This window comes from Bufo bufo, chromosome 6, assembly GCF_905171765.1.
Source record: "Bufo bufo chromosome 6, aBufBuf1.1, whole genome shotgun sequence".
Lineage (NCBI taxonomy): Eukaryota > Metazoa > Chordata > Amphibia > Anura > Bufonidae > Bufo > Bufo bufo.
Window position 1 is genome coordinate 410,228,456 of NC_053394.1, and position 14,033 is coordinate 410,242,488.

Here is a 14,033-nt window from a genome sequence, read left to right on the forward strand (position 1 = left end):
TTTTCTTTGCACGCAATTCCTGGTGCCAAAGCACGCCAAGCAGAAAACATGATATGAGGAGTGAATGGAGAATGTTGTGCCATTTCATAGGTAAATACATTCATATCCAATTCATTATTGTCAAGATGGATGTTCATTACCTTTAAGAGCCATACTCGACTATAGTTTCAATTTTGTATGTCTTGAGTAGGCCAAATTAAGGTCACACAAAGGTTTAGTGTTATTCTTCTAATGAATGTACCAGTCTGAGAAGAGGCCTCCTTGTCTACTTTTAAATTTACGACGGTAGATAAAGATAAGCTCTATGCAGCTGGTGATAATTACCTATACAATTAGGCATTTAATAATGAAGCAAAATATATAATATGTATGTATTCATTTAATGAGCCTTAGTTAGTCCTTAGCATAAGACAATCAGTAGGACATATATTTATATATTACTTTATATTATATTGTTATATGTTACGAAGACAACATGTATCCAGTATATTGTATATATTTCTCATTAGAAGAGTGTCTGTGAAGATGTGTGTTTTGTAACGATTAATCACATCTTTGGTATGACAGAGGAGGTACTGATATCTTTGTGAGAAAACACGGCCATTTACGAGCCATAAATTAGCAGTGTGAGAAACGTTTAAAGAGACACCTAGAGGTCTGTCTCTAATTGCTACAAGTGTCAGAAATAATCCCTATAGCTTTGAATTAAAGCTTCAAAGGTCAAAATGTATATTCAGACTTATATAAGTTAACCCTTTATACTATGATGCAGAAAGCTTATACACTAGTGCCACCTAGGTATCAGTGGGTGACATTACAATAGTAGCAGAGGTGCATTCTGGGTAGGGTTATGATGTCACATTTTTTGTCAATGGTCACGCCCATCCGACAATGATTGGAAAGTTCCAAACTAGGAGGGTATGTCTAACTGATAAGTTTGGGATCATAAGCCATACACAGGAGGGAGAAAAAAAAGGAGAAAGAAAGGAGAGAGGAGAAGAGAAGTTGAGGTCTATCAAGATGAAAGCCATGGTGAGATGTGCTATGATGGACCACCCAGCTTTCCTAGGAGCAGAAGTTAGAATCCTACTAGGACTTGGTAAGAGACACAGAAAAAGATATTTCATTTTATTAAGACGAATTTGATAGTGTGGGTGAAATTATACCATCTAGATTGGCGAATAAATAAATAATTAAATTAATTGATCATCTCCATATTGAGATGTAGTCTTAGGATATTGTGAGGCTTTATTCTACCTGCAGAAGAATCAAGACTCATAATCTAGCAAAGCATTAAATAATTGCTTTTATATATATATATATATATATATATATATATATATATTAATAGAACATTCTTCGCCAAGCTAAGTGATGGATTCCCACAGGAAGGACTTATTTCAAGTCCTTCCCATTTAAGATATGGTCTAGCAAAATCCTAGATCCCTGTTATTTGTCTTAATAGTCTTACCAAAGTTATATGTGTGGAAATAGTCCAGGATGGGGCGGAAGGATACAGTTATCTATTCTAAGTTATATCCTTGAATGGATTTGCCCATCTTGAAGCCATGTGATGTGTAGTTGGTTAGAGGGGGGTGCAATGTATTTAGCATTCTATATTGATGTCTAGGATTAGACATGCCCGTCCTGATATCATGAGGTTTTCTCTGAACAGAAGTAATGTATGTAACTTATGTTCATATTTTGATATCCTAACCTAATAATAGCTTGGTTATAATGTGACAAGTTATTTCCACTCACATGTATTGTTAAGCTTGTAATGCTTTATATTAACGCTATATATATTCATTTGCATGTATCATTGTGTTTATTTACTTATATATGTTTATAATCTTGTAACCAATAAATCTGCATATTTTTATAATACCAGTGTATCATTGTATAATGCAGAACTACATTTTATCATTAACGTCATCTCACGTCAAAAATAACTTATTTATCTGAGGAAATAGTCAGACTCAGATGTGAATTGTATCAATTAGGTTGTCTACAATTCACCAGGTCATGATTTTAAGAATTTACAAATTTTATACATTTTATTTTTTTATGGTTAATTATTTTTATGACCATAATTAATAATTCTTAATTGAATTATTACCCCCCGACAAGAAGTAGTAGTGAGAAAAAAAAAAAGGGGGTATGCATTGTTGATTGTGATGTCAGGGCCCTTGTGATGTCATCCACTGACCTGACCTTACTTGACCTCTGACCTGACAAGCCTCCTGTGACACGTGCAGTGTTCCGTCCATTGTCCAGACAAGGTAGGTCCAGCTGATGCTGCAGATACATAGGAAGTGCTGGACTACTTTTTAGCCTCCAAGTAATCCAGTTCAAATGATAGATCCACAAGAGGAAGACACAGGCAAACTTTACTCATTTAATGAAGCAAGGAAAAATGGTTACATCCAGCCAACTTGCTACAAAAGGGTCAATTCCCAGGGACAACTCAGCATCGCAGGTGTGCACAACAGGCCCAAATCAAACCCAAGGTAATGTGCGTGGAGGTGGTCCAAACACTTTCATTCAGGTGATAAGCCAATTAACCCATCAGTCTTAATTGGATTTAGGGTGTGAGGAGACTGGCTGGCTGAGTTGCTTGGTGCTGGAACAAACCAACAGCTGATGCAATTAGGAGATTGACAGACTAGATGCAGGAAGCAGCACAGCACTGACTGGGCAGACAGAGGAAAAGCTGAAGTGCAGACTCCTGAGGGAGGCAGGACACACACAACTTTCCACTTGCTTGCTGGAAGGATGCTTGCAATCAATCAATCTCATTACGTTTTTCATACTGGATTAGAAGGGGTGCACCGGTCCTGGAGGTACTGCAATACCAGGTCAATGCGTGGAGTGGACAGAGCAAGCTCTTTTTCCATCTCCCTGTTTGAAAAATCCATTTAATATATGGTCCCCAGATAGGGGACGTATCAGATATTAAACTGATAAGAACATATTTTTTATTTATATTTGAAGATTTTTCTTCTTTTTCCCCACCCCTGAAATCTTCAAAACAGGAGCGGCGAGCAAAGTTCATAAGTCCAAAATGTTCAAAGTAAATTTTTCATAACTAAAATAAGAAATACTTCTTTCATAATAAAATTATTTAAATGCAAACTCAGTAAAGCCTTTATCCGATCGGAATAAACGTATTAATAATGCATCTTGGAAAACATTGAGTTCCTTCATTGACACATCGATTTTATATTCTAGAGGCTTTTTTCAGCGAAACATCCAGTAGAGTCTTTTCCACAAAATCAGCCGGATCACGGTCATAGCACTGCAGCTTTTGCTCTTTGTAAGTTTCCCCCATACTTTCTATCAATCTTTATTTTCCACTCCTTCATATTTTCTGGCAACTGTAGTTCCTCTGATTTTACTTCATCTTCAGTATCGGTAATTTCTAAACCCATTTCTTCTTCTAATCTCTGTTTTCTCTCCATTTCCTCAGTATCTGAAAATTCTATATTTACTGGATCAGATAATGTAGTACCAGGAACTTGTTTAGGCTGCCTTTTAACAGCTACCTCCTGAACAGCTTTATCTGGATTCCGTTTCTTATGCTTCTCTTTTAATGCAGTTGAAGCTGACTCCATAGGATTCTCACCAGATTGCTGTGATAATGCTAACTCCTATGGAATGATGGTTTCTTCTTCATTTATTTCCATCTCAGCAGCTTCGGCTGGGGTAGGCGCTCTGGGCTCTGGAGGTAACTGGATCCTTACTACATCAGCCCATGTCCTCTGGGTTGGAGTCTTTAAAGGACATTTTTTATATCCATAACCAGTTTTCCCGCACAAATTACAGATGATATCTTGATCACAGTTTTTAGTCACATGATCTTTTTGAAAACATCGCTTGTAGGTAGCGATTTCTTGCGGGCACTCATCTGCAGCATGTCCAAAAATTAAACACTTCCGGCAGAAGTCTGCATACCTGAATAATCTTCCTCTTTCTCGGCCGATCAAAAAAGTGGACGGTGGATGAGCATATCCTCCTACTCCTTCTGCATCTTCTTTAAGTTTTACGATAAACTTGTGCTTACCAGTCCACAGCCGTTCACTGTTCATGATCTTATGAGAATACTGGACTTGACTGCAGTAGCGCTGTAAGAATTGGGCTATATCATCAGCCGGGATGTGAGGCTGCTCATGTGAGCCACAAGATGGATTTCCGCACTTGGAGACAGTAGAACAAAAGAAAGTCCTTTTAAATACTCATGGTTCAAGTTGCTCTTGATCCTCTCATAGAGGTAGAAGACTTAAAATTCGCTGTCCAGAGTCAGGATGTAACGCCCAAGATTTTCTCCCTCTTCACCTTTAGAATCCCAAGCAGGATGTGACGGCCGAAGTAGGTCAGCTGCATCTTCTTCCTCAATTCCTCATTCTCCTCGACGTCGATCCGGATAGAGTTCTTGATATAGTGTTCGCCTCTCTCAGGGTGGCGCACGGTGGCCGCACACACTATAATGGCTCTGAAGACGGGTTTGCACCCAAGGGATCCACAACTCGTTGGTGTCCGGACTAAGCCTCTCCCCCAATAGCAGCAGGGGGGTGAAGTCCAGGCTATAAACCTGGACGATCACCCCAGGCCGAGGGAGAGGGTACCAGACACCACCTAAAGGACGATCGCCTGTATTTTTTTTATGTTGACTACCCCAAAGGGGTATATTTTATTAAAAGCTTATATTACAAACATAAATTATATTGTACAAAGATCTTAAAATACAACATAAATATCTTTGATTAGTCTTAAAAATTTTAACATCAAAATTATAAAACTCTGGAGATTTGGTGGCATCAAATTACAGAACCCCATTCTCTTAAAAACCATCTGTTACATATAAAAGGAGAGCGTTTTTTATCTAATAAATAATATTTAAACATTTCCTCTAAAACCATCTTTAAAACATTTTCCACAGAAATAACCTCATGTTTAAATAATAAAATATTTCTGGCCGCCCATAGAGCTGTTTTGACGCAGTTGGTAATCTTCCATGCCATCAGTCTTTGAATGTTCATTGGGCATTCCAGTTCCCCGTATAAAACACCCTCCAGGGATAAGGCTGACAGTCCTGTAATCCTTCTCATCAGTGGCAGCATCTTTGTCCAAATTCGCTGGGAAATAAAGCAATACCAGAACAGATGGGATACCGTTTCGTCTTCTCCACATCCTCCTCTTGGGCATACAGCAGTATTTGTCAATCCTCTTCGGAACTGAAATGCCCGGCATGGAAGACACCCATGCGTACAACTCCAGGCCAAGTCCTTCTGTTGATTAAATAAATAATTAGCACTTACATCTCTCCATATTTTTTGACACCTGTTCTCATTAAAATTACTTATGGGGGCCATAATCTTTTCTTCTTTAATTTTATTTAAAATCCTTTTGCTATTTTTCAGTTCTTCCACCATTTTTCCTTTTAAGTTAAAAGAGGTTACTATTTTTTCTAAAATTTTATACTCATCTGGCAGGTTAAAAGCATATGGGGAGTTTAAAACTGTGGTGAACCAACTATTTTTCCTCATAAGAAAAACCTGTATTGTATCTTTTAACATATGACCAGAAGTGTTCTTTAAAAAGGGCGTTTAGACACTGACTAAAATACTTGATTAACAGAAATGTTTTAAAATCAGGGAAATCCTTACCACCTTTAAGTTTAGGTAAAATCACTAGTTCTCTCCGAAGCTTCTCCATCCTAGAATTCCATAAAAAAAAATAAAACAGGTTGTATTAATTTTTTTCAATAAACGATCTGGGGGAGGGAAAACCATACTAAGAGAGTAACATAGTAACATAGTACATAAGGCCGAAAAAAGACATTTGTCCATCCAGTTCGGCCTGTCATCCTGCAAGTTGATCCAGAGGAAGGCAAAAAAAAACTGTGAGGTAGAAGCCAATTTTCCTCACTTTAGGGGAATAAAAAATTCCTTCCCGACTCCAATCAGGCAATCAGAATAACTCCCTGGATCAATGACCCCTCTCTAGTAGCTATATCCTGTAATATTATTACACTCCAGAAACACATCCAGGCCCCTCTTGAACTCTTTTATTGTACTCACCATCACCACCTCCTCAGGCAGAGAGTTCCATAGTCTCACTGCTCTTACCGTAAAGAATCCTTTTCTATGTGTACAAACCTTTTTTCCTCCAGACGCAGAGGATGTCCCCTCGTCCCATAAATAGATGATGGGATAGATCTTTGTACTGACCCCTGATATATTTATACATAGTAATTAGATCTCCCCTCAGTCGTCTTTTTTCTAACGTGAATAACCCTAATTTTAATAATCTTTCAGGGTACTGTAGTTGCCCCATTCCAGTTATTACTTTAGTTGCCCTCCTCTGGACCCTCTCCAGCTCTGCTATGTCTGCCTTGTTCACTGGAGCCCAGAACTGTACACAGTACTCCATGTGTGGTCTGACTAATGATTTGTAAAGTAGTAGGAATATGTTCTCATCACGGGCATCTATGCCCCTTTTGATGCAACCCATTATCCTATTGGCCTTGGCAGCAGCTGCCTGACACAGTTTTTTGCAGCTTAGTTTGCTGTTTATTAAAATTCCTAGATCCTTTTCCATGTCAGTGTTACCGAGTGTTTTACCATTTAGTATGTACGGGTGACTTGCATTATTCCTTCCCATGTGCATAACTTTACATTTGTCAGTGTTAAACCTCATCTGCCACTTATCTGCCCAAGCCTGCAATCTATCCAGATCCCTCTGTAGTAGTATACTGTCCTCTTCAGTGTTAATTACTTTACACAGTTTAGTGTCATCTGCGAAAATTGATATTTTACTATGCAAGCCTTCTCCAAGATCATTAATAAATATATTGAAGAGAATAGGGCCCAATACTGACCCCTGAGGTACTCCACTAGTGACAGTGACCCAATCTGAGTATGTACCGTTAATAACCACCCTCTGTTTTCTATCATTGAGCCAGTTACTTACCCACATACAGACGTTTTCTCCCAGTCCGAGCATTCTCATTTTATATACTAACCTTTTATGTGGTACAGTGTCAAATGCTTTGGAGAAGTCCAGATACACAACATCCATTGATTTGCCGCTGTCAAGTCTAGAACTTACCTCCTCATAGAAACTGATTAAATTAGTTTGACATGACCGATCCCTCACGAAGCCATGCTGATATGGCGTTAATTGCTTATTTCCGTTAAGATGCTCTAACATAGCATCTCTCAGAAAACCTTCAAACAGTTTACCCACAACAGATGTTAAACTTACCGGCCTATAGTTTCCAGGTTCTGTTTTTGGACCCTTTTTGAATATTGGCACCACATTTGCCATGCGCCAATCCTGTGGGACATTCCCTGTCAGTATAGAGTCTGCAAATATCAGAAATAAGGGTCTGACTATGACATTACTTAATTCCCTTAGGATACGGTGGTGTATGCTATCCGGTCCTGGCGATTTGTCTATTTTAATCTTTTTAAGTCGCTGTTGTACTTCTTCCTGGGTCAGACAGGACACTTTTAATGGGGAATTTATTTAAACATTCAGCATTTCATCTGACAGTTTATTTTCCTCAGTGAATACATTGGAGAAATAAATATTTAACAGCTTTGCTTTCTCCTCGTCGCTCTCTGCGACTCCCCCCTCATTACTCTTTAAAGGACCGACACCTTCAGATTTATACTTTATAACATTTATATAATTGAAGAACATTTTAGGGTTAGTTTTACTCACTTTGGCAGCTAATCTCTCGGTCTCTAGTTTGGCCGCTTTTATTTGTTTTTTACATGTTCTGTTTTTTTCCTTATAGTTTTTCAGTGCTTCCGTGCTACCCTCCTGTTTTAGTGTTTTATATGCTTTCTTTTTGTCATTTATTGCTTTCTTTACAGTTCTGTTTATCCACATTGGTTTCTTTTTGTTCCTTAACCTTTTATTCCCATACGGTATGTACCTCTCACAATGAGATTTTAGGATGCTTTTAAAGATATCCCATTTTGTGGCTGTATTTTTATTTGTGAGGTCTTTATCCCATTTAGTTAGGCCTATGGCCTCTCTTAGTTGGCTAAATTTAGTATTTTTGTTACTCCCTGTAGAAACGCTCTTTTGAATGATAATTGGAAGGTTATTACTTTATGGTCACTATTTCCCAGGTGTCCCCCAACCTGCACGTCTGTTTTTCTGTCAGGTCTATTGGTTAATACTAAGTCCAGTATGGCCGTCCCTCTAGTCGGGTCCTGAATCAGTTGGGAGAGGTAATTGTCTTTGGTTATTGCCAAGAACCTGTTTCCTTTATGAGATATGCAAGTTTCAGTTTCCCAGTCTATATCTGGGTAGTTGAAGTCCCCCATAATAACCACCTCATTATGATTTGCCGCCTTGTCTATCTCATTTAGTAGTAGATTTTCTGTGGACTCTGGAATATTAGGTGGTTTATAGTAAACTCCTATTAGTAATTTATTGTTCTTTTTAGCTCCATATATCTCTACCCACAGTGACTCCACATGTTCATGTCCCTCACTTATATCTTCACGGAGTGTGGGCTTTAGACAGGACTTTACATAAATGCAGACCCCTACCCCTCTCCGGTAATGACGATCCTTTCTAAACAGACTGTAACCTTGTACATTAACTGCCCAGTCATAGTTATCATCCAGCCATGTCTCAGTTATTCCCACTATGTCATAGTCCTCCTCACACATCACTAATTCCAGTTCACCAATTTTATTAGTCAGGCTTCTGGCATTAGTATACATACATTTGAGTAAAACCGGTAAAATCACCATCTTTGTAATTAAAACCTTCCCTTCCATCGTAAGTTTTCTTAAATTCCACATGCATTTTTTCTTATTGATTTTTTGTGCCACCAAATCCCAGCTGTTAAGACCATCATTTGACTTATTGAAGGTGACGCCTAAAATCTGCACAGATTCAGACTCAGGGAATAAAACATCTTTTATGAACATACCTCCAATATTTAAAATATTACTCTTATCAATATTAAAAAATGTGGGGGGTTGAATCAGCACAACCCGTATGTAGGTGCATATTACTATGGCGAAATACATATACAAACGGAAAATGCAAATGTGATCGCACACTACATCCAGCACTCTGCCCTGCCTCCATGCTGGATGAGACATTGGTGCACACTTTGGCCAAAGCGCAATAAGCCACTCACCGCGTCAAGGTCGTCTCATTTGAGTGGTCCCCAACACTAGCTCCTACCTGTTTATGGGCCATGACAGCCACACAAAGTCCAGGGAATGCAGGTCAGCATGCAAGCCAAGCACACTCTGCTTTTAACCCCGTCCGTTGCCATTACAGCTTTCATCGGATCCAGGGATGCAAGTACCAACATGCATGCTGAGCCCAACATATACTTCTCCTGGAGCCAAATGGCTACTGGTAGGTTCTATATAAGCAGACTCAGTTTTATACTGACTTTAAAACCAGCCTCCAGGACAGATTGACTGGTCAGGTGTGCATGACTCAAAGGAGATCGCCACGCCTCCAATATAGACTACAAAGAAAAAATGTGGGGGGTTGAATCAGCACAACCCGTATGGGCCATGACAGCCACACAAAGTCCAGGGAATGCAGGTCAGCATGCAAGCCAAGCACACTCTGCTTTTAACCCCGTCCGGTTACAGCTTTCATCGGATCCAGGTGGATCCTTATCAATATTAACCTTAAAACCAGACGCACAACAAAAATGATCTAACTGTTTGGAAGTCTTTCGGATCAACAGGGTGTCCCTACATAAAACCGCAACGTCATCCATGTACCCCACTACTCTTGCCTCTAGTCCCCCCCGCCTGGCAGGGGGACTCCACTTATCTGCTTATCCTTCCGTATCATACATAAGAGAGGCTCAAGTGCGCAAATAAAGAGTAGTGGGGACAAGGGACAACCCTGCTTCACCCCAGACCTCAAGTGGACCTCCTGAGTCTTAAAACCATTTATTAAAATTTTGCTTGTGCAGTGATCGTAAAAGGCTTTTAAAGACCATAAAAAACCTTCCGGTATACCCATCTTCTTTAAAACACTAAAAAGATAAAAATGTGACACTCTATCAAATATCTTCTCAAAGTCAATCGATAAAATTGCCACCTTTCCTTTCCTCTCCTTAATGTTATTTATGGCGTCTTATAAAAGATTTTAATTGTCCCATATGCTCCACAAACCTGATTAGAATTAATAATTTTATGGATGACCTTCTTCATTCTATTTGCACATATTTTGGCCATTATCTTATAATCACAATTTAATAAAGTAATTGGCCTCCAGTTCTTTATGTTTGTCTTGTCTCCTTTCTTATATTATAGATTAACTTTGCCTTTCTTCCATGAACCCGGGAGGGCCTTGGATCTAAAAACGTCTGAAAACAGAGAAAATAAATCATCTTTTAAAATCCCATTAAAAAAAATCACATAAAACTCAATAGGTATACCGTCAGGACCAGGAACTTTCTCTTTCTTAAAACTTTTAATAGTATCTAAAATTTCTTTTTCTGATAGTTCCTGTAATAAAAAAGACTGAGAATCACGATCTAAAACATTTTCGATCACCTTCAATGAGTCATTCATAAAATATTTGTCAACATTTTTTATAATAAAAAGATCAGTATAAAACTCATGTACTTTCCCTAAAATTCCTTCTATTTCCTTTTCTCCATCAATTTCCTCGATCTGGGTATGCTTGTCTTGAACCTTTTTTGAAAAAGTACCTAGAGCAGGTTTAATTTTCCTCAAAAATATTATCTCCTTCCCTCTTTGCTCTAGGCACTGTTTAATTTCTACAATCTCCTCTTCTACTTGCATACCCAGATCTCGGAATTTAAACTGGGTCTGCAGACGGGTATTTAGCTTTTCGTAAAATTCGCGTTTTTCTTTGGCCTTAGCTCTCCCCGCTTTAATAAAAAAAATCTCTTATTTTCCTCTTCATTTTTTCCCACCAATCAGTAATAGGTATATTGTTTTTTTTTACCCGTCTGCAGAGTTTATAAAAGGATATAAAATTGGATAAAATCTGGGGGTCTTTTAAAAGAGATACATTCATCTTCCACGCTTTCTTCATCATCTTTTTACCTTCATGTTTTACTTTAAAAACGAATAACTTATGATCCGATAAAACATTAGAAATTAACTCACATTTAAGAGGTAGAATTTGTTGAGAGCAAAAAATAAAATCAATCCTGGAGCTACAACTTGTGTTACTCCAGGTTACTCCAGCTTCCTCAGGTATATTGCTATTACATTTTTTAAAACTATCAATAAGTTTAAAATCTAAAACAATATCCTTTAAAATCTTAGAAGTTTTATCATAATTCCTACTTGTAGCATTAGAAAACCGGTGCTCCCCCCTTAAAATACAATTAAAATCCCGGCTAAAATCAAAGGTTCGGAATCATTAATAAACAAAGGTAAAATCTCTAGCATGTCTGCCCTTTCGTTTTTATCTGGGGAACCGTAAAAATTTAAAAACTGCCATTTAGTGGCGTTAATAAAAAGCTTTGACTAATAACATTCTACCGGGTAAAATCTCATAAATATTATCTATAAAAACATTGCCTTTAAATAAAATAGCAACACCAGCTGACTTAGAATCATTTGAGCCTGACCACACCGAAGGTCCATATTTCCAATCATCTTCATATTTTTTATAATGCAGGCGGTGGGGAATGCAACACTCTTGTAAAAACACTACTGTTGCGGTAAAAGCAGATAAAAAGTTAAAAAGAACGGCTCTCCTTGTCCTTGAATGAACGCTTCTGGTGTTTAAACAGAGTCCAGCAATCTCAGCCATGGTAAAAAAAATTAAAAGACAATATTCTTCTTACCTTAGCACAAACCTCAGCAATCCTCAGCAATCCTCAGCAGAACCAGAGGCCTCACTACTGCTGATGTCGCCTTGCATCCCCGATCCGACCGTTACCAAAGTGTTAGGAGAGGAGCTTCCATCACTCAGCTGACCCCCCTCCGCAAATAAGGCAGAAATCTCTTCTGGGACAAAAGTTGATTCCAATGGTAACATATTGGGTATCGGAGCCGCGGTGCCACTCCCCTCTCCCTCCGCTGGAGTAAGGGTTTCACACATTTCGGTTTCATCTACATGAGTAATACCAGAGGTACTTTCACCCCGCTCCCCCCTCTGGCTAGAAGGGGGGCAAGGATCACCTTGCTAGTCCCCCAGCGGACCCTCTCTCCCGCTCCGCCTTTACCACCTCAGAAAAGTCCCTCCGTCTTTTTGGCACTGCCGCTCCACCCGGGTCCTCTGCCGCACTCACAGGTTTCCCTGGTACCAGTTGCGGTCCAGTAGGATCAGCTTCATCTGGTCCCCCCTCTGGAGGGGGGGCATCCGTCGGCTGATCACTGGTTTTCCGCTTGGCCCTTCTCTGTTCCTTGGGTTCACCTGTTTGGGGGGGTCTGCTGGATATATCCATCGCCTCCTCTCCTTGTTGGGGATCGGCTCGGCCCTCTAGTTGCCTTGGATGCCTCGGTTGTGCTTCAGGTTGTTCCCGTTGTTGGTGCTGTTGAAATCTGTGGGGACAATTTTTAAAAAGATGACCAGTCCTCCTACAAATATTACATTTTTTCTCGTTAAAACATTCTTTGGTATCGTGTTGTGTACTGCCGCAATTCCTACATTGACTTTCACAATACTCGTTGACATGACCATAAGTACGACATCTTCTGCAAAATGGTGGCATTCCTGAAATAAAAAGATCACCTATCATATCCCCTAGTTTAAAATGAGCTGGTGGCAGAGATTCACCCTTTGAGAAATTAGCATTTTTGTCATAAAGGACCTTGAAACTCCTTCTTTATTAAAAATTTTACCTACCATTATTACTTTTTTTTAAATACCCAGATAAAAACGACATAACAGTATTCTCGTCAGCGAAAGGGCAGTACAGTACATCTTAACTGTAGCAATTTTAAAGGTATCAAACTCATGCTCAATAAAATCTATCCCTTCTAGTACTGGATCCATTTTTTTTCCCTGGAATAGCTGCCACAAAATCACGAAAAATTCCAACTTGGGTAAAGGTGATGTCATATACTCTTCTTTTAGGATAATCTTGAATAGCTAGGATTTCTTTCTTCTGAATCAAATTTTTTTAAATCAAAATTGCATTAATTACGAACGACACATTGTTGTTTCTCTCATCGGTTCCTACCTTCATCACGATACGAACGGTGTTCTTTATCCGGGCATACTCCGGTATCGTATTTTCCTCTCCTCCTCCTTCACCTCTTCTCCTGTCCTCTCCTCCTCCGCCTCTTCTCCTGTCCTCTCCTCCTCCGCCTCTTCTCCTGTCCTCTCCTCCTCCGCCTCTTCTCCTGTCCTCTCCTCCTCCGCCTCTGCCGTATCTCCTGTCCTCTCCCCCTCCGCCTCCTCCGTCTCCGCCTCTTCCTCCTCAGTCTCCTCCTCCTCCTCCTCAGTCTCCTCCTCCTCCTCCTGGATCGTCAGCCATAGTGGAAAAAGCTTGTCTAGAAAACGCTGTATAAGTAAAGAAAAATGCTCCTCTACAAGTCCTAAGACTTCCAGAGGTACGGGGGATCGCAACTCGATGCTCCCGGGACTAAGCCTCTCTCCCAATAGCAGCAGGGGTGAAGCCCAGGCAATAAACCTGGACGATCCCCTTCATAATCACTTCTTGGAGTTTGTCAGAATTAGTGGGTTTTTGTTTGTCCACACGCCTCTTGTGGATTGACCACAAGTTCTCAATGGGATTAAGATCTGGGAAGTTTCCAGGCCATGGACCCAAAATGTCAACGTTTTGGTCCCCGAGCCACTTAGTTATCACTTTTGCCTTATGGCACAGTGCTCCATCGTGCTGGAAAATGCATTGTTCTTCACCAAACTGTTGTTGGATTATTGGAAGAAGTTGCTGTTGGAGGGTGTTTTGGTACCATTCTTTATTCATGGCTGTGTTTTTGGGCAAAATTGGGAGTGAGCCCCACTCCCTTGGATGAAAAGCAACCCCACACATAAATGGTCTCAGGATGCTTTACTGTTGGCATGACACATTCTCA

General features: G+C 39.6%; 1 long non-coding RNA gene and 1 pseudogene across 1 annotated transcript in view; both read right to left on the minus strand.

Moving 5' to 3' along the window:
* Window positions 1-14,033, minus strand: part of LOC121004602 — a 110,525-nt gene that overhangs the window by 24,431 nt on the left and 72,061 nt on the right. The gene's annotated exons all lie outside the window — the stretch shown is intronic.
* Window positions 2,822-2,998, minus strand: LOC121006458 (annotated as a pseudogene).